This window comes from Topomyia yanbarensis, chromosome 3, assembly GCF_030247195.1.
Source record: "Topomyia yanbarensis strain Yona2022 chromosome 3, ASM3024719v1, whole genome shotgun sequence".
NCBI classification, from domain to species: domain Eukaryota; kingdom Metazoa; phylum Arthropoda; class Insecta; order Diptera; family Culicidae; genus Topomyia; species Topomyia yanbarensis.
The window spans coordinates 304,369,287-304,390,844 of record NC_080672.1 but is presented as its reverse complement, the minus strand read 5'-3'; the positions used below and the strand labels follow the sequence as shown (position 1 = coordinate 304,390,844).

The 21,558-nt window shown below is 38.1% G+C and overlaps 1 protein-coding gene across 3 annotated transcripts in view; it reads right to left on the bottom strand.

The window, feature by feature from the left end:
* Positions 1-21,558, bottom strand: part of LOC131694104 (protein vein) — a 243,015-nt gene that overhangs the window by 86,142 nt on the left and 135,315 nt on the right. The window lies entirely within an intron of this gene.

Here is a 21,558-nt window from a genome sequence, read left to right as displayed (position 1 = left end):
AACAATGAGTATCTTTCCAGAATTAGTTTAAACAAACATTTGAATGAAAAACATTGACATCAATAACTTAATGTGGGTGAACATGCAGGTTATCAAAGTCACCCCGAAATACGAAAACGGACTTCAACTTGAAATCATTTTTGGAAAAATAGCTGTAAGCGGACAGTTTTAGGTGAAACCATCCAATCTTGTTCTCCATACATCAGTACATGGTTTAAAAATATTAAACTTGAAAAAAATGTGTTGTGTCTAAAAATATGCAATGATTACTTCGAAAAGTGATCAATGTCACCCCGATTTACGGTATTAATTTTGACGAGGAGCCACTTACTTCGGTTTTGTAATAGCACCCATAAAATGACACTATCAGGCCTTTACGAGGCAGCTTAGGAGAGGAAATGATTTACTTTTTTCGAAAATTTATAGGCACATTAAAACATGTTTCCCAAATGGGATTGTCAGACTCCTCACTCTGTAGTGGACAAGGGAGCGCAGAAATTAGTCGTGGTTTCTACGTTTCTATATTGGGCAGCTGTATGGCTCAATTGTTCGCAATGACGGCATACCCTGATGCACAAAAAAATGAATAAGTAGACGAGCTCCGTTGAAAAAAACAAAGATAGGAAGAGTAGATCCGACGAAAGAGTCGACATGAGATTGATCGAAAAAAAGTTCTTATACTCCTGGATTTGTGCTGAACGCATTTGCTTGCAAACCAGAATTTTCACTGACTGAAGCAAAGGGTTCTGAAAGGAGCCAACCCCATATTTCGCATTTAAGGCCCCTGTCGGAGATTACACCATCAATCTCTACTTCCCCGGCGGGTACGTAGACAAGATTCTTCTTCGTATGCGGCCGAGTGTTGTTTAGTTAGCTTACGTGATATATCGGTGATGTTAAATGGGTTATATTCAGTACGGAAGAAGACCTTCCAGGGGCTTGTTGTATTAGATGAATATAATTTATATCGAAAAGGAGATTTATCGGGAATATTTTGCCAATGGATAAATATTCAAATCGACCTCCATTAAGCCAGTATGTTATCGGAGTTACGCTCAAGTAGGCCAGGAGAAGGAATTCAGACCGACGATTGGAAAGTTCAGCGCTCACCAGCTGACGAATACGAACGGCCTTCGCCTCATTGATTTCGCCGCCTCCAAGAACATTCGTAGCACTTTCTTCCAGCACAGCCTCCCTTATTGTTACACTTAGAGATCACCACTACAGACGGAATCACAAATCGATCACGTCCTGATCGATGGACGGCACTTCTCCGACATTATCAACGTTAGGACCTACCGTGGCGCTAACATCGACTCTGACCACTACCTGGTGATGGTTAAATTGCGCCCAAAACTATCATGTACGGTACCGACGGCCGTCTCGGTATGATCTGGAGCGACTGATGTCAGATGTCGCCACTGCATACGCGCAGCACCTTGAGGCAGCGTTGCTGAACGAGGCAGAGCTCGACGTGCCCCTCTAGAGGACTGCTGGAGAACAGTAAAAGCAGCCATCAACAACGTAGCTGAGGACATTGTCGGGTACGAGGAACGCAGACGACGGAACGATTTGTTCGACGAGGAGTGCAGAGCGGTTTTGCAGCGCAAGCGGTCATGCTGCAGCATGGAACCCGACAGAATGTGGAACGATACAAACAGAAGCGGAGGCAGCAGACACGCCTCTCCCGGGAGAAAAAAACGCCATCTGGAAGAAGCTCAACGCATCCCGCAAAGGATTCGTGTCGCAAGCCGAAATATGTAGGGATAAGGACGGGAGCCTGCTGACGGATAACCGTGAGGTGATCGAAAGGTGGAAGCAGCACTTCGACGAGCACCTGAACGGCGAGGGTAATGTAGGTACAGATGACCAAGGCAAGGGAGGATTTGACTACTTCAGTGCAGTTGAGGACGGGAATGAACCAACTCCCACGTTGACGGAAGTTAAGGATACCATCCAACAGCTCAAGAACAACAAAGCAGCTGGCAAAGATGGTATCGCAGAAGTTGGGCCCGGAAAAGTTGGCCACTTGTCTGCACCGGTTAGTAGTCAGGTTCTTGGAAACCGAACAGCTACCGGAGGAGTGGAAAGAAGGGGTGATCTGCCCCTTCACAAGAAAGGCGACCATTTGGAGTGTGAGAACTTCCGAGCGATCGCCATTTTGAATGCCGCCTACAAAGTGCTATCCCAGATCATCTTCCGTCGTCTATCACCTAAAGTCAATGAGTTCGTGGGAAGTTATCAAGCCGGCTTCATTGACAACGGACCAGATCTTCACCGTACGGCAAAACATCTAGAAATACCGTGAATACCAGGTCCCAACGCATCACCTGTTCATCGACTTCAAGGCGGTATACGACAGTATCGACCGCGAAGAGCTATGGAAAATCAAGGACGAAAACAGCTTTCCCGGGAAGCTGACTCGACTGATCAAAGCAACGATGGATAATATACAAAACAGCGTAAAGATTTCGGGTGAACTTTCAAGTCCATTCGAATCTCGACGGAGACTGAGACAAGGTGATGGACTCTCGTGTCTACTATTCAACATCGCTCTGGAAGGTGTGATACGACGAGCCGGGCTCAACATCCGGGGCACGATCTTCACGAAATCCGGCCAATTTGTATGCTTCGCGGACGACATGGACATTATCGCCCGAACATTTCGAATGGTGGTAGACCTGTACACCCGCCTGAAACTCGAAGGTCGGACTGGTGGTAAATGCGTCCAAAACAAAGTATATGCTGGTAAGCGGAACCGAAAACGACAGGATCCGGCTAGGAAACAGCGTTACGATCGACGGGGATACTTTCGAGGTAGTGGAGGATTTTTTCTACCTAGGATCCTTATTAACGGCTGACAATAACGTGAGCCGTTAAATCCGAAGACGCATCATCAGTGGAAGTCGGGCCTAATATGGGCTCCAGAAGAAACTGCGGTCAAGAAAGATTCACCCCCGCACTAAATGCACCATGTATAAATCGCTTATAAGACCGGTGGTTCTCTACGGGCACCAGACATGGACCATGCTCGAGGAGGACCTGCAAGCGCTAGGACTTTTCGAGCGACACACGGGTGCTAAGGACGATCTTCGGCGGTGTGCAGGAGAACGGTGTGTGGCGGCGAAGGATGAACCACGAGCTCGCTGCACTCTATGGCGAACCCAGTATCCAAAAGGTTGCCAAAGCTGGAAGGATACGGTGGGCAGGGCATGTTGCAAGAATGCCGGACAACAATCCTGCAAAGATGGAGTTCGCTAATGATCCGGTTGGTACAGGAAGGCGAGGAGCGCAGAGAGCACGATTAGCGGACCAGGTGGAACGTGATTTGGCGAGTGTTGGGCGTAACCGACGTTGGAGAGCTGCAGCTACAAATCGAGTGTTGTGGAGGTAAATTGTTGATTCAGTGTTATCATGAAATTGATGTTGAACTAAATAAATTAATGTTATCGGAGATACCTTCCTAGTGTTTCGCCGGCGCTGATTCACCTCTTTTCGGGTTAGAAAAATCTCTAACCCCATGTGCGGGGTTGGAAATCTAACCCAGGCGAGCGGCGTACAAGGCAATCGATTTAACAACTACGCCATGCCTGTCCCCCAACAGGCAGATTTTTTCTCTAAGATTGAGCATTAGAACCAGTCATTTGTAGAAGACCGCAATCGTCTTCAATGAATTTATCTGTATCAAGTTCTCCTGTTTTTGCAGTAGTCATGTAGCAGGGCCGACCAAATCCATCGACGTACATATTGCTTCAACACATTTCATCACCAATCAATGAATGCAGCAACGGTTTCCGATTCTGCGCCAAAAACACGACACAAAGCTCATTAGACCGGAAAATTCGACACATCTCACTGGTTCGCCACCAACTCTGCTGCCAGTTGCTGTGACTGTGAGTCGAAACCGATCATCTGTGTAATTGAATCGTTCGTATTACATACATATATACAAACAATAAAAACGCACGTTGGAAACCACAATCGACTCGACAGTGGGATTGTGCCTGACCGTGGCATTACCATTGAGTGCGATATGCGTAAAAATGCCGAATCGGATGATTTTTGAGGAGTGGATGAACTGGTAGACCTGATAGCACAGATAATTAGACTGGATGGTGCTCAAATAATAGTACCGAAATACGGACAGTGTAAACTATTCATTTTGTTTAAAGTGCTTTGTCTGTACGTCTGTGACATAGCCACAATTTGACTATAAACACTTTATGACTACACTTACAAGATAAAAACAATAAAACTACCAATCAGTCGAAATAACCAAAGAGAATAGTGAAAGAGACGCAGAGTGAAAATCAGTCAAAACGGCAACACTCCCTTTACGATGATTTCAACACTAGAATTTGGCAACCGTTTCCAAAGGCAGCACTTTAAATGACTCCTATTATATTTTGAAAACAAACCTTTTGTCGATCGTTGGATTTGTTTATCAAACGATGTGCATTTCGAAACAAAGAGATGAAATAATTCTAAAACTTGTTTTTACTCATACATAGACTCTAGAATGCACCTTACAATCACGATTGCACTAAATTCTGACGAAAATTCAAATTTTTTTTTTGATAGATTTACAATACTTATCTCCTCCAACTCAGGCATGAGTAATGTTTATTTACATTGCACGATTGGTCTGCTCAATAAGGTATTTTTGGCTTCACACTATTCGTCTCTTTTCCTATTCTCTTTGGAAATAACAACAATTACTACAAGAAAACTGGCATCACTGTTGATCGCAAATACACTGAGCAAAATTTGCTTTGAATTTCCATAAAAACGTCTTATGACTTTCGGACATAAGGATTTTTAATGGATTTTATAAGTTTGTCTTATGATTTGGAGGGGAAATTTTCCAAATCCATCTCTTATTATTTTCATAAGACAGTCTTATGAAATTTATGAAAATGTCCGAATGAACGCCATAGGTGCCCATTTATGAAAATTGCTGATATTTATACGCAGAAAATATAGTAGAAATAATGATTTCCATAGAACAGTCTTATGAATTTCATTACAATGTTCGAAAGAATGTCATAAGTTTTTTTTATGGATATTATTATACATTTATATAAAAAATAGAACATGGCTGACATTTCTCGAGCATTTTAGTAGACAAAAAATCAACAGTAAAAATCAACCTTTAGAGGATATTAGGTTTTACACCAACCGACATAACCCCAAAATGAGCCGGATGAACTTCGTTTAACAATTTTCGGTGGTTTGTTTACATGGGAGTACGTGAGTTTGAAATTAACAGATGGGAACCCGTTGCACTCGAACTCACGCAACTGACAAAGTAAACAAACCACCGAGAATTGTAAAACATGAACGTCATTCATAATGAGTTCATTAGTCTGGTCATCTTGTTGAACTAAATTCGGGACAAATGAACCGCCAAGTGTAGATCCCTTCAGAAGATTGAAGAGAAAACTCATTAAAAGGTAAAATTTGTACATAATGAGCAACGATTCGTTAATATTTCGTGGGAAACTGGGCTTAGACAACTGAATGATAATGATTGTTACTTCTCAAATGATTTTGATAATCATAAAATACGCGTCAGACACTAATTATATGCACAACTTATTTCATTTCAAATAATCGGATATCTTCTGTAAAAATCATAACCATGTAAACTGATTTAATGCTCATAGTAATTTATTCAATAACATAAAAAACAATTATTTAAAATTTTGTAGCAATTTGACAAAAATCTCACTTCTTTTGTTTGAAACAGCGGTAATCAAAAAGTGCTGGCCTGAAACCATTAGCTTCTGGTTGGCCGTGCAGGCCAGTACTGAATTCATAAGAAACAATTATGAACTTTTCACAAAAGTGACGTTTACGAAAAACAAAATACAATTTTATAGAATCAATAACAGATTTCATATGGGTTTCATAAGAAAAACTTATGAAATTCTTAAACGCATATATTGGAGCGAAGTCATAAGACTGTTTTATGAAATACATTATTTGTACGTCTATGGAGTGCATGAATAAAGATAAATGAATTCATAAGCCTGCCTATGACATTCTAAAGCGTTCAATGGCATCGTCAGAAGGCTGGTTCATATGTCGAGACTTATAAAATTCTCAGATGCTTTTTGCTCGGTGTACTGTCCATAAAACAAAACCATTGAGAAGCCCAACTGTTCAAAACGTTCAAACGATAATGGATGTAGACTGAATTACCCGATTCTATGGTCAGACAAAAAATACGCTGCGATGCCATTTACGTCAACTGTGCTATTAATATTTTTAGTGTGTAATTTCAAGTACGACCTCAGAAGCAGCTGTTGAACTGATGTATGATAAATGCGTAATTGCTAAACGACTTGGTTCTACTATTTGAAAGGACCGCTTACCCACGTGAATTAAAACAATTGTCTCTTATAAGAAGTTATGGTTTTCGGTGTAGGGTCGATGTACCAATAGCCGTAGAGTGAAGGAAAACTTTCGTTAAAAATCGATGGCTTTGTTGATATTTAAACGAAAGCTTCCAAACCTTACATGGCAGAAAAAAGATAAATATTGCTTATTAACCAATTTATGTATACTAAACACGTGTAGTGGTGCAATTGCTAATTTTGGATCCTATTATTGCAAATTACATTGATTTCTATAGGTACAAGGGAGCTCAAAATTGAAAGAAAACAATTTTTCAATTGTTTTTGTAGTGAATTTTTTTTTTGCATGATATTAGTGTCATGTATGAATCAAAACTTGTTTGGTGACAGTTAGCTCCTAAATTAGGCGAATATTTCACTAGTGCAACTATTGGTACACCTCAACTATAGGAGCACCGACCCTACATAGATAAAATATGATTTTATCACACCGATGTTAATAGCAACGCTGAATTTGAGATCAAGCGCACACTTTTCCTTTTTGTTTTGTTTTTCATTCTACAAACAATCAAATTTAGCACACACAAAAGACACTTCCTCCGATTGTTTTTTTTTGCTTTTTTCATACTTTTAGGAACCACTACTGCAGCTTTAATTTTGTTCGAATTTATTCATGAACCAGCCCAGCCCAACTGTTTCGTACCGACCGTGGTGATCCCCCCTCCTGGGTACTTTATAGCGGAAAAAATTCTGCACAACTTCCTAGCATACTTTTTTTTATCGTTTCGCAACAAATTTGCACAGACGACCTCCTCCGTGTCCGTCCGAAGTTTGTCTGTACACGTATGTATGTAGGAAAGAGCTGATGTTTACTCGTAAATTCGGATGGATTAGTGTCGATGGTGGCAGAAGTTGGGCACCGATCGCACTGAAGCAAAAAAATAAACTCTGAACCGTGGGGGAAGTGGGACTGGGAAGATTTTTTTTTTATGGTGCAATGCTACGAGAAAAATCGTAATTATCATTAACGTCTTCATCCGACGCGGCGGGCGCATCTTCCCCAAAGGCAACTCAGTCAGCCGAGCAGACAGACAGACAGTAATTAGACGTTAATGTAAGCGAAGATCTCGGCAGCAGATTCTCGCGCTGAGTTGCTGCTGCTTTGTGAGATCGGAAAACTCGGAGAAGGTGCAAGGGAAATTCAATCGGTATGTAGGTAGGTAGATGGGGTAGACAGGTATACTCGAGCGTTGCTGATATTGTGAAGATACAATTTGGGAGGTCCCTTAACAAAGCCCGATCCAATGTGATAACGGCTTTGAAGAGTCACCATCGTGATGCTTATCGGAACATATCAAAGCGTTCTTTTATGGAATTGGAATCTAATTAACAATTCACCTACCCATTGGTAAATGCCACAAACATAAAATATATCTAATATTAGAAGTCAAGCGGACAATAGCAATGAATAAAAATTAATGACATTCAAATCACACGATTGCGTACATAGCAACCGTCAAAGTATGTTAATTCGTCGCACGTGGTTGAAAAACAATAAACTGGCAGCACATCCATAAATAGTTGGAATAAGGGCTCACCTATTTTAATGAAGGGCGTTGCTAAATTTAATTATTTGCGCAAAGACTCACCGAGTTTCAGAAAGTGGTGCGCGCTTCTTGTGACACTGACATAATATTTAATCTACGCTGAACATTACTATACTGGGGGTATACAAGTTTTTAATCCAGTGTCTGTCATTTTCAAACTTTTTTTTTGAAAATGGGAAGGCAAAATTAATTAAGGTTTTTTGTCTTGAACAACAATTTTTGCAATTGCAATTTACCATGGATTGGAGCTCATATGCTCATCGGAAATGAAAAATTCGACAAGGGCCTTGAAGAATATCAAATTCCCTTGACTTTTTCAGAAAATCAAATTATAAACAAAATGATGGGAACAGAATTTTTTTTTGAGAAGTCGTCTTTAGTTGCATTAAAGACTAGAAATAGTAATGAGCTTTTTAACGAAAACAACCTGTTTTAATCCACCTAGCGGTGCAATTGTGCCTTTCTCAATCATGAATACTAGGATTTCGTAGTTGGTTATGTTCCTTTTAAATTGCCCAATGTATATATTACATTTTCATTACAGGTATACCTCGATAGTACGTACATTTTGCCACAATAATACGTACTCCTACAATATAAAAAAAATTCGTTTCATTTTGTAAATGTCAACTAAATGGGACAAATTTTATGAAAGTTCTGTACTACCCATGATCGCATATTTGTCCCGTTTTCTATGGGTTTTCCTATCTTTATGGGTCTGACTTGCGATTATAGGCAGCGTAGGTTTCAAGGGAACTTCTACATATTGTAGAGAAGTTGTGTGCCACTTAGAGTAGCTCTGCCAGGCCCAGCAAAGTATTTCCAACTCCCACATATGCAGTATTTCAAGTCATAAATTCAACGTTAAATCTATCAAGTATAAAAAGATTCTGCAAGCTTTAGAGATGTCCTATAAATTTCAGGAAAGTTTTTTATATTTCGAAAGATTGCTATCTTACATGTGCAGCCTTAGAACATCACACAATTTCGTCATTCGTCATTCACGTTAGCTTGGTGCAAATGAGCTTTTATAGCACCAAAATGTAGATGAGGTTTCAAGCTAACAATTAGGACCTTTGACCGACAAATTATTTCACATCTATCCTCCTAAAAGGGCGATTTGCTTAGGTAGGTCCGAATAGCCCCGAGTTCCCCTATCTTAACCACATCATGCCCATGTTGTTTATAAACAAAAACGTTTTTAAACAACTATAACTTTTGAGTTGGGGAAGATTTGCTCACAAAAACAAGTAAGGTTAATAAAAGTGGCTATTACCTTTCATTTGAGCACTAACAGTTACAAGTATCAGCTCTAGAATTAAAGTTATTGCAATTACTCTGATTGGATTCCGATGGAGCAGTGCTGCCAAGAACAGTTTACGTTGATGACGAAAACAGAAATTTTGATGTATCTTCGTGGGTTTGCAATATTATTGAAAACTGGCAAAACCTATCAATTTTGACTGCCTTCGACTACGTTTTCCAGGCAACTATTGTAAATATTGTACTAGAATGGCATTGAGCATTGGAAGGTCAAATTGAGCAACTTCTAGCACTGAAAGGGAAGTACCTATCCTCATAATTTTTTGTGTTTCTGGACCCTACCGTTTTCAAGGGAAAATAGTTTTGAAATCCTATATGCACTATAAAAAAGTTGGTCATGAAAGGGTTAGTTAGTTCAAATCAACTGTTCTACAAGACTACAGAAGAATTTTTTGCGTTGGATAAAAAAGAATTCCAAAATGGGAGTACTCCTTAAAAATTAAATGTTAACCGATTCAGATTCTTCACCAGGTTTTATGAAGCTTTCCTGAAGACACCTAAGCACGAAACCATCATCAAGCGCTAGTAAATACTTTTGACCGTCTATTTTGGAGTACGGGCCACTGCGCGGTGCTTCTATTGTAGGACTTCACATCACGATATTTCGAGCTTCAACCAGGATGAAATTTTAGCTGTGGTGGAGGACGAATTTCGCGCAAACTCGAACAAATGTTGGCAGCACCCTCTCAGATTTTAATGAAACTTTCTGTACATACATGAAGACTTTGTCACAAAAAGCCACTTTGCATACTTTGTTTTTCCGCAAAAGGATCTACTCTATCTTTTGAAAAGGGTCCAACTTTTTTCACCATTTTTTTTCAAATGGCTATAGTCTAAAAATGACAAATCCTCCAAAAAAATGTTGTAAGAGTGATTTACACAAAATTAGTCAAATTTTTGAAAAAAAATATTGAAAAAATTCTTCATCGACTCCTGCACTGAAAAAAATCGATGTTAAAAATTTAAAGTCAATTTATTAAAAAAAAACCCCATGTTTGATTTGGATTAAAAGATAGGTAATTATGTTCCCTACCTACCGTCAAAAATTAAAGTTGGGCACTTTCAAGGAAAAAAAGTTATTTGGAAAAAACTTTTCCTTGTCCAAACTGATTTTTTTTTTCAGTGTATTTGTATCGAAAACTAAACCAATGAAAGTCATAATCATCTCAGAATCCAATTTCCCTAATGTTATTTGCCTGATACATGCAAAAAATATCAGTAAAGAATTTGGTATGTATTCTTAAATGTAAACTTTCAAATGAGCACAATAATTAGTTAACACTAATAGATTTTTTAAAACAATTAGCACGATGATGAAGTCGACCGATAAATCAGCACACTATAACCTCCACTTCGAGCCGTGTCCAACAACCCCGCCAATAAGCTGTGGAATAATGTTTGCAAACACGGCCCACAGCAAAAATCAATTCACATTGACCCGCGAGTCAGCCACGCTAGCGCGCACAGACCAGTGGTCGTTTGTTTGAGCAGGTGCGGAGTATGAAAATAACTCCACACATAAAAAAGGCACATAAGCTCTCTCGGTCTCCTCGATGCATTACTATCGAGGCGTAATGCAATAACCATCTTAAAACAATTGTATGTCAGAGGTTCTTTAGCACTGATGCACGCAATATGCTTGATGAGGTTTGCAATGCCATCAAACCTCTCAACCTAGGGGGGAATACAAGGTAGGCCTTTTTCAAAACAAAAAATGAGAATAACACAAGAACTGTTCGCTATATCAAATCATTCAATTTAAAAAAATTGTGTATTTCTATGTAACAATTTTGTGGAACTGAAATGATTAAAAATCTTTTTTTTTTCAAGAGTTGTCCTACTGTAGTTGTAGAGCTAGGTTCTTGGAATAGCTCCCCATCAGAATCACACACTACAATTGCAGACGAGAGAGGCAACGTTACCCACTAAAACACTGCTTAAGGCTAATTGCAACGGGCCGTGATTTTGAATGTGATATTCATTGTACGGTTTGGGTATGTGCTGGTGTGGAGATTTTGTGATCGCGTGTATCATCGCGAAAACCTCGAGCATTTGTACGCTTAAGTGTTTAATTGTGTGTACGTTTGTATGTTGCGTATTTAAACGTGTATGTAACTTCGCGTGTATAAATTAGATTTTATAACCGTGTGCCTTTCGATTATTCGCGTGTGTTCTTGGATGATCGAGCGCGAACCGTGAATCTGATACTTAATTTTCGGTGTACGGTTTAGATGCTAGAAGAAAGAAAGATCTTCCATATCACCGAAGTTCCCGGTCATGTCGCCATGGAACCTGTTGTCCAGTGGATATGAGAGCTTTCTTTTTTTAATTGGTTTAATTGAAGGCATGGACCTAGTCTGCTCATACCAAAGATAGAAACTTCCGGAAGTGACCGATTCATGATCGTGCGCGTACGGGAGTTTTTAGGTTCACGCTTGCGATCGCGTTTGAAAATTTATAAGCGCTGAGACGTTCACCTGATCCCCGGGATGTTATCATGTTTGAGATATCGTACGTGTTGGTGCCGAGGATGGTTGCGAAGGGCTCAAGCATTTGTACGTTAATGGGTTTGTCACGTGATCCTTCCTCAGAACTAAACAAAAAATTGTTGATTAATAAAAATATACTTAGTTGCTAAGTTGCTAAATTATTGGATTCTGAGATGATTATGACTTTCATTGGTTTAGTTCTAGATAAAAAATATGCTGAAAAAATACAGTTTGGATAACGAAAAGTTTTTTTAAATAACTTTTTTCCTTGAGAGTCCCCAACTTGAATTTTTGACGGTAGATGGGGAACATAGTTACCTATCTTTCATCAAAATCAAAGATGGGTTTTTTTAATAAATCGACATTAAATTTTTAACCGTTATGTGTCCGACGCGGTACCTGGGTACCTTTTTCAAGGCGAATAATTTGTTTCAAGGCACCATGTATCTAGCTGTTGATAAGAAAAGATATGAGCACTTTTTAGCCAAAAATGGGGCCGTTTGGAATAACAATATCACTCATTTGGGGCAAATAAACAATAATTCTTTTTGAACTATAAATATGGTCATGATTAGAGTTATAATTGAGCAAAAAATGGCGAACACGATATTTTTTTAATTTTTATAAAATTGATTTAATAAAGTCCATTTTTGATATATTAAGTCTATCTTCTGAACAATAGAGTTTTGAGTATTAGAAGAAAATGTTCGTCTTCAAAAACTCTGAAAAGCATCTGAAGGATATGTTGGAAAAAAATGAAAACTGAAAAAGTTATATTAAAAATTTGATTTTTCATGAATTGACTCTTTGTGATATGTTTAAATTACTTTCACGATGGACAATATAAAAATGTAGTCTCGTTTTCATGATAAAATATTTTACTTTACAATACTTTTCTATAATTTTAAATAGTGGGTAGGGTGGTTTTAATTTTTTTAAAATCAGAAAATTAACTTTTTAATGGTTCGAGATAGAGTTTCGCTGTCTTCCAGAAAATTGAAGAAAATGAAATTTTAGAAAACTTTGCCGAAGACTCTGAACCTCTATGTCGTGAACTTTTCATTTTACAAGAAATTCACCAAAAGAATTTTAGGGTGTTTCTTAAAAAATGGTTTTCTTTGTATAACTTTTGCAGTTTTGATTTTTTATTAAGATCATTTTAGAAACACTTTCAGATATTTTTAAGGAGAACAATTTGTCTTAATATATTGAACCTCTAGCTACGCTCGTTAGAAAGTTATATATACTTTTTACTAAAAATAAACTATATTGCAAAATATAAAAAAATATCGTATTTGCCAGTTTTGCTGATTTATAGTACAAAGCATGCTATTTCATATGAGAACAACAGTATTTAATGTTCAGTGCCCGAATCGAAGTTAATTCTGTTTGAAAAAGTTATATTTTTTTATATAAAAGTTCTTATAACTTTAAAACAAAAAAAGTTAAGTTGGTTGGTGTTTTAAAGCAAATTATGCGCCCTAAAATAATCTTCAAGTTGTCCAAAGGGTACTTTAGCGTAAAATAAAAACATCAAAAGTTATAGAAATAAAACCGTTTTTTTAAGGAACACTCTGAAGCTTACATTTGAATTTCTCGTGCAATGGAAAATATGAAAGGTAGAGCTTGCATGTCTTTACCAAATTTGTCTAAAATGTGTTGCTCTGCAACTTCATCGAAGACAGTAAAGCTCTATCTCAAACCGTTAAAAAGTTCTATTTTAAGTATTGCTAAATTTAAAACCACCCTAGTATCGGTTTAAACAAAAAGAAGGGCCTTGCAAAGTACAACAACTTTGCCAAACATGTTGTAAGGCTAAGTCATTTAATTTTAGCAAAAAGTTAAAATTCCTGCTAAATTCGCATTCTAGACCACTGTGCAGTGTGTCCATTAGACAGGCAACAATTTTGACTTTTTTTTCGGAACACTGTTAAATCAAATGGGAATTGGCTTTACATACCATATGTCAGATATGAGCTTTTTCTGAAAACTCTAGTTCACTCACAAGAGTTTTCAAGTTTGTATGGTAAAATATATGAAAAATAGGCAAAGGAAACAATAAATTCATTAAGAAATGCCAGTATCATCTTGTGTATCCCATAATCTGCAGATATATCGCTGAAGGTGTAAGGATCAACATTGCCGAAAACTGCAAATTGATCCGATTTTGCAGTAAAAAGATATTCACATATAAAGTTGTGTGCTGCCTCTCTTTCTCGCACATGCTTAGAATAGGCAATTTCAAAAAAATGGGGAAACCTCCAATCAATATGCAACCTTCAACAAAGCTGTTCGTTATAAAATAAGCTATGTGGCCAAAATTTTTGAGGTATGCAAAAGTTACTGTGGAATTTTTAATTTAATTTTAAATTTTTATTTACGAGTTTTCATATATATTACAATAGAAACTTCAAACCTCTTGTGGGTGTACTAGAGTTATCATGACAGAAAAAGCTCATATTTTGCATATGATTTGTGCATCCAATTACCACTTGAATTAGCAGTGTTCCGAAAAAAGTCAAAATTGTTGCCGGTCTAGCGTCCATGCTTAAAGACGGTACTGGTGATGCGATTGCACCATTTGAAATTGAACACACTGAACTTTTCACCCAACCATGAAAGTCTGTTCCATTTGTGCTGCCGAGTTTTAACATCAGATCATCCCAAAACGCAAATGCACCGTGAAGCAAGTCAGCTGTCGTCCGAAATTATCGCATGTTGCACCCAGTCAATGTCAGCGGATATTCTCGGTGTGGATCGCTTGAGCACATAACGTGATCGTTATATATGTACACGCGTAGGAACACATACGATTGTATGGCGCGTCGCGCCGACGTCACCAATCAGGAACCGGGAAGTTTGACGGCTTTGCGTCCACATCATATCGGTACGGACTGCCGTAAATCATTAGGCGCAAGGATTACCACCGTTCGTATGCCTTCATCGACTCTCACACGGCTGGGAATCACCACTTCCACATGTTCGGTTCAGCTGGAAAATCGCGGCTATAATCTCGGAGGCTTTTTCCAACCAACTCGCGACTCCTCGCTAGACGGTTGTTTATTTTTGTAAGAGCTCTCATTCTCGATTTCGGTTCTGCGTACTTGAACATTACCGGGGTGCTATTAATAGTCAGCGGGTACAATTACTCATTTCTCACTTGCCGGTACTCTCCGGTCTGTACGATTGCATGTACATGTATTCGTACGTAGGTATGTATACGCGAATGGATGCTTATAATGGGTACGTGGAACTGGTAAAATTAGCAACAGCCGTTTACCGGAAAATTGCGCACCATGACCCGAGGAGGAAAATGGTTGAACTGGGAGTCAGAATCCGCTCAATGTACTGCCCCGGCGACGGATGACCCAGTGGCATTTGGTGTGCGCTTTCTCTCTCTCCACCTCAAAAAGGACACGAGGGCAGTTGCGTGAGCCGCAGCACCTTGTACGGGATCACTTACAAAACGCAATCCGCCCGCTCATCAGTCAGTCAATTTGTGTACGTACGGGTTTGACTGCATGCAAAAAAGGGGCGAGTATAAAATATTGAGTGACAAGTTGTAAACACTGTGTATGCGCGGCTATAAATATGCATACAATTGATGTTGCCGCCCGTCTTCTAATGCCAGCCCTGAGCCCAACCATCTATCCGTCAGCGATCCCGTTCTCAGCCAGTGTAGACGGATTTGCAGTTTGGGCAAGCGGTAGCTATAAAAATGTAAAACAATCGATACAAACGCGGTCACATCCAACAGTTCTTGGGCGACCATGCGTAGGTGAACAATAGATTGCGCAGTTTGACCCTTTACTGATCGCTAATAGCATCTATGTCATTACCTCGCTTCTGGGATATTTTAAGTAAAAAAAAACTCTTGTTACTTGATCCCACAAACCTCCTTTAATCTTCTAGTGTTTTGAGTCCGTTTGCTACACCCTGTTCACTAAAAGAGTAAAAACTCTCTGTTTATAAATCTAGAGGTTACATACTCTATTAACTATCAGATACAGTAACTTGAACTGATTTACATTTTAGCCAAAACCACAAAACGTCACAAACCGTGTGATTCTTTGATATTTTCCGCCACCTCAGCCGTCTGCGGACGAGGCCGGACCGGCGGGGATCCATTCCTGCTACTGTACTTCCCGATCGATCCTGTTTGTTTCGTCAAAATTAAATAATCCAACAGGGGCCGGCTCACACCAGATCAATTTCCAACAGTGAAAAAAACCAACGCACGATATACATCAGCAGTCGGTTGTGTATTTTTTCGGAGGCGATGGGGTGGAAAAACTGCAATTAGGATTTTCGGGGTACATTAGTACGTACAAAATTTGGATCGTGTTTCAAACATATAGCAAATGTCGAAACTAAATTTTTTGTAGTTTAGAACCTACTTAGAGCGAAGAAGACAAAACGGGCGCGTGGCCACACCTTGACTTCAACAATCTGTCAAAACACCGATCCATCAATTCAGCCCACAGGCAAATGAAGATCTGACTGTGGCGATCAAGCGGCCGAAGTCGTTATTATTCCAAACAGTTCGGTGCGGCAAATAAACAAATCATTGTTTGCAAATTATGAGGTCCGAATATTGATTTGATGTATCACTGATTGATTGATTTCGGCATTTTTCGGCGGCTACCGCACAGCAAAGAGCTGTTGTATTTATTTGAACATCGTGGAACGTTCGACGCTTTCGGTAGCATTTTTCTGTTGTTGTTATGCTTTATGCTTGCGTTCGATGAATCGGATGATGGTGAGGCAAATATGCAATAAAAGTGCAAGTGTGACAGCGGGAATTGCCAACGAGTTGCAAATTCTGGGAAAACAGAATTTGCAAACTGTCACGGCTTCAGAGCCCTTTTAACTTGAAAAGAAATTAGGGGTTGTGCAAAAGACACGACCGCGGTGACATTGAATACTGTAGGGATTGGGCCACATATTACAAACTAATTAATCAATTTCATTAAAAAAAAAACAATTTAGGAAGGCAAAAATATTTAAAACAATAGCTAGGTAGGTTTTAGGATTTTAATGTCTGCTCATTACTTTCGAAATAAGATAAAATAATACAGTACACATTATTTAAAAACAAACCCCCATTGGTGTCTACGCAATTTAATTACTGTATGGATCACTCCATGTCAGTTTCACAATATAATTTTAAAACTTTTAAGCGAAAAATTATTGACATGTATTTTTTTCGTGCTTTGATTTTTTCCAAGTTTTGATATTGATAAAATTTATAATGATTGAGTTGATGTTGATAAAATTGAACATTTTTCAAAAACAGATATATAACTCGCGTACAGTGATGTAGTCCCCCTCCAAACAAAATAAATTGGATTGCGACCGGAACCTTAGAAATAGCCGTAAATCTACTGGAGGTGGTGTATTAGTAGCAGTTAATCGCAACTTGAAGGCACCAGTTGTTCAGAAGACTTGCTGGGATTGCCTCGAACATGTCTGGACGATTATCGAGGTTTGTGACCGTAAGTCACGGTGTATTTATTAGAACAATTTTATGCAAAAAAATTCAGCATCTCTGAAACTTCGGAATATGGGCTTTCCCCTTTCATTTGAAACTAAGATCAAAATAATCCGTCGGGGGGTCCCGAGCAACTTTTTTTTAAGTTTTTTTTTCGTAACAATATAGGTTTTACTACTGGAGATAGTTCATATTTCTGTCCCTAGATGGTGCTTTATACATTCGAACAACACCAAAAGTGAGAATTTGATAAAAAAATTAATTGTCTACAAGTTTGTTGACCACTAAAAAATGATCTGAAATCATCCGGAAAAGCTGTTTAAGATTTTAACAAAGTTATTTCTAAGATAGTTTCACACGAGGCCTAGTGGTTTGGAAATATGTTTTCTCGCACTTATTACATTACCAAAAAATAATTGGGTTTAGTGGCATGAAAATATTAGACGGGTTACATTACGTTGACAATTCTAATTGAACTTCTGAAAATAAGGATGTTTGACAGAGTCAGAAAACTATTTGTGCTTTTGGTTTGTAATCTTTCCCGATAGGTTCGAACGGACTACCATTCATCGGAAGGTATTGCTTGGGTTTGCTTACATTTGTGTTTTAGAAAGGGCCATACGTCGTATAATTTAGGTTATGATCGCTTAAGTCAGCTATTATAATTCCGTTCAAGACGAAATGTTGGGACACACCGTTTCTAATTTAACGCAAACCATAGCAGTAACTGTCCAAATTAGTGGTTAGCGTGAAACGATTTATTCAAATTTTCTCCGCAAAGCATATTGTGACAGTTGGATTTTACGGCCATTTCCTATCAATTATGCGAGATATCGTTACTAAATTGATCCTAGATTATGCGATATGTATTACTTTTGACAACAAAATATGATTTGAGTACAACAATAACCTTATATACATAGAAGTCCTCGAATAGATCCCAAAAAAATTATCTTGATCCCAAAACTCAAAGTTTTTTGTTCACTGTTTGTCACATTGAGTAAATTTTGAAAACGGATAATCAGCGTTTTCTAACCAAACGTTGCAATGAAATCCGCGAAATATTGCAATGGTGCGTTAAAAGTTTCATTGAGTTTGTTCAAATATAAAGGTTGAAGTTCAGGACAAGTCAATTTTATACGAAGATGCTAACAAAGTAGGAGATTCATGTAAGAATAGTTATCAGTCTTCCATGAGAACAATCGAAAAAATGAAAAAGAAGGCATACATAATTGAAAAAGTTGTTACTGCGGGAGGAATCACTTACCATCATGAAAAAGAATATTAATATCATACTAGTTTAATCAACACTTATCTAAAACTTCTCATCCCAAAAATATGAATCTCAAATTCCGCTGAATTCACTATTGAGCTAAACACAACTATTTGGCAAATGAAAAAAGTGCTTGTGAATTGACAAACCACTAGGTCTTCTGTGAAACTAACTTAGACTTAAAATTCGTTAAAATATTAAACTACTTTTCGGGATAATTTCAAATAGGTTTTTAGTTGATAACAAAGTTATAGACAATTAAATAATCTATCAGATTCTTACTTTTAGTGTTGTTCGAATGTCTAAAACTTCATCTAGGGGCAGAAATATGAACTAGTTCCATTGTAAAATCATTGTTTTCACGAAAAAAAACTTCAAAATAAAAAGTTGCTCTAGACCCCCCGACGGATCATTTTGATTTTGGTTTCAAATGAAAGGGGAAAGCCCATTCTTTCATATCCTGAAGTTTCAGAGATGCTGAATTTTTTTGCATAAAGTTGTTAAAAAAAAGACACCGTGTAAGTTATTCCCACCCGACCGAGTTCGTGGCATCGAATATATTGACGCACAATGCAGCTCAGTTTTTACCATCCTCGAAGACGCTATTGGTTTATGAGATCATCGTACTAGAAGATTTAAATCTCCCCAGCATTTCGTGGAAATCTTCCCGAAATGGATTTCTTTACCCGGATTCCGATCACTCCGTTTTTCACTCTGGGGCGGCGAGGCTTCTTGATAGCTACAGCTCAGCCACGTTACTACAAGTAAATACTATCCTCCAGGGCCGCCAGAGTTTTGAAGGGGGCCCGGATTTTTAACAGAAACTAAAATTCTGACAAAGACTTTTTCGACAAAAATTTATTTGAGAATACAATTAAAAATTCAATATCTTGTGTATGAGGTAACTTGAATGGCGAAAATTCTACTACATATTTGATATCAACTATGTTTATATTAACGTAAATCTCGCATCGAAACAAGATCAGACTCGAGCGGGCATAGCGGAATTTGTACATTGAATGTCATGTACGCAGCTCACCTGGGTTCGAATCCCAACCCCTCACACCGGAATAGATTTGTTATAGGAAAATTCCTAACCTGAATGAAGAAGCGAATGACCTTAAGATTGAAATGTCTATAACCGAAACAAAAATATGATTACACTTGTAAGGGTTAAACAATTAAATGGTTTGATTAGAAGTCATGGAGTTGTCTTCAAATTTCGCCAATTTGAAATCGATTTTTTTGATTTATTGAATTTCCAATCTTCGAAAGCGCTGGATTAGTATCGAAAGTAATTATTGAAAGAAAAACCCTGCTTAGGGTTGCCACACCGGTTTTTGAGGCGAATTCCGTGTCTTCGTTCAGATAAATCTGAATTCGCCCGGAAGAATCCATTGGATTATTTCGCAATTTTGCGTTGCCCTTTTCTTTACCACGAATCGCCCAGCACCCAGCACTCATAAACATCATCCTCGGGTTGCAGGCCTTTGTTCCTCACAAAGATTCTGGAAAGAAACTGAAGTGTGATTTCACACCCCGTGTTTGTTTACTGAGGAGCAGAGCAAAGCTCGCTCGGGTTATGCTTCACAGCGAGAGTGGTGCTTTTGGATTCTTTGTGAATATCCGAGAAAGCGAATCACTACATCCAACTAAATCAACAAAACTGTTAACAAATGCAGAAACATACAACTTAATGTGAACGACACAGAAAGGTGGAGTGCTTTACCAAAACATTACACTCTACGGTGAATGTGAAGAAAATAAGATATTTTTCCTCGTAGTGCTACGAGCTACATAAGAAATAAAACAATGCATATTTATTTGTTTTAAGCGTTTTATACAATAAAAAGCAATGGAAGCGCTCCAAAATTCTGTCGAGTGATCACTTTAATTCGAAATTCGAATTGATTTCAACGCATCCATGTGTCACTTTAAGTCTATCCCCTGCTCAATAAAATTTTGCTAGTCAAAGTACCACTAGAGGCGGTAACCCTACCTCTATTTGAGAGCTCAATTCTCGACAAACATATGATTACGGTTTAAAAGCCAACTGTCAATGTTCTCTTTGAAAGGAAATTCCGGACAAACCGTTACTGTTCGTACACAGTTCACAGCAGTTAATGAAAGAGAAAACTTTTCTCTTTTGTTTACTACCAACATCAGTGATTGGCGAGTAACGGCTTATCCGGAATTTTCAATCAAAGAGAATTTTGACAGTTGGCTTTAAGCCGTAATCAATGTTTGTCGAGAATTGGTCAAATGAGTCATCAAAAACTCTTGATATACCGAAAGAATTCGAAATTAATCCAAAAATTTCAATTTTAAATATATTTGGTTTGCCGTTCATTGATACAAAATCTATAAAAAATCACATACAGATACGAGGTGATACCGAAACATTTTTGTAAAGGGGTCATACTCAAATGACGCAGCTTTTTCGGCAATTTTCGACTACCTCCCTAGCAAAGAGGCCAGGGATGGAAAAAAATAAATACGTTTAACAATTCTTTCAAATACGGCCTTTTATCAACATTTTTATTATAACAGCAAATTGCGTACACAACAATCCCCTTTCGTGACAAGTACAGTGTTAATAGTTTTGTTTAAAATTTTATATGTCATGGAGAATGAAGAGAAGATCTCTCAGTTCACAATCCTGCAGCTGCCAATGGTTCTAAGAAGCATACGTTCAAATAAACTGCTAAATTGTGTTTGATTGATTTCGAAGAGAAAATTTAACTCTGCTACCAAACTAAATCAACTAGTTAGCAAGATTAGTTAACTAATGTAGCAAGTTAAATCCGCATACAAAATATTTTCGTTTTGGAGGAGTGAGCGTGAGATTTTGAACGTCGCTTCCTGAACGTAACGATTTTATTTTTATTTTTGAACTATTTTCTAGAAATCAGTTACAACATTCTTGTAAAATATTTTAAGGTGTGCTAACACACCAACACAAATAAAAGAATAATTCATGTTTTTATAGGATTATGAATGTTTTCGAAACCAGCAT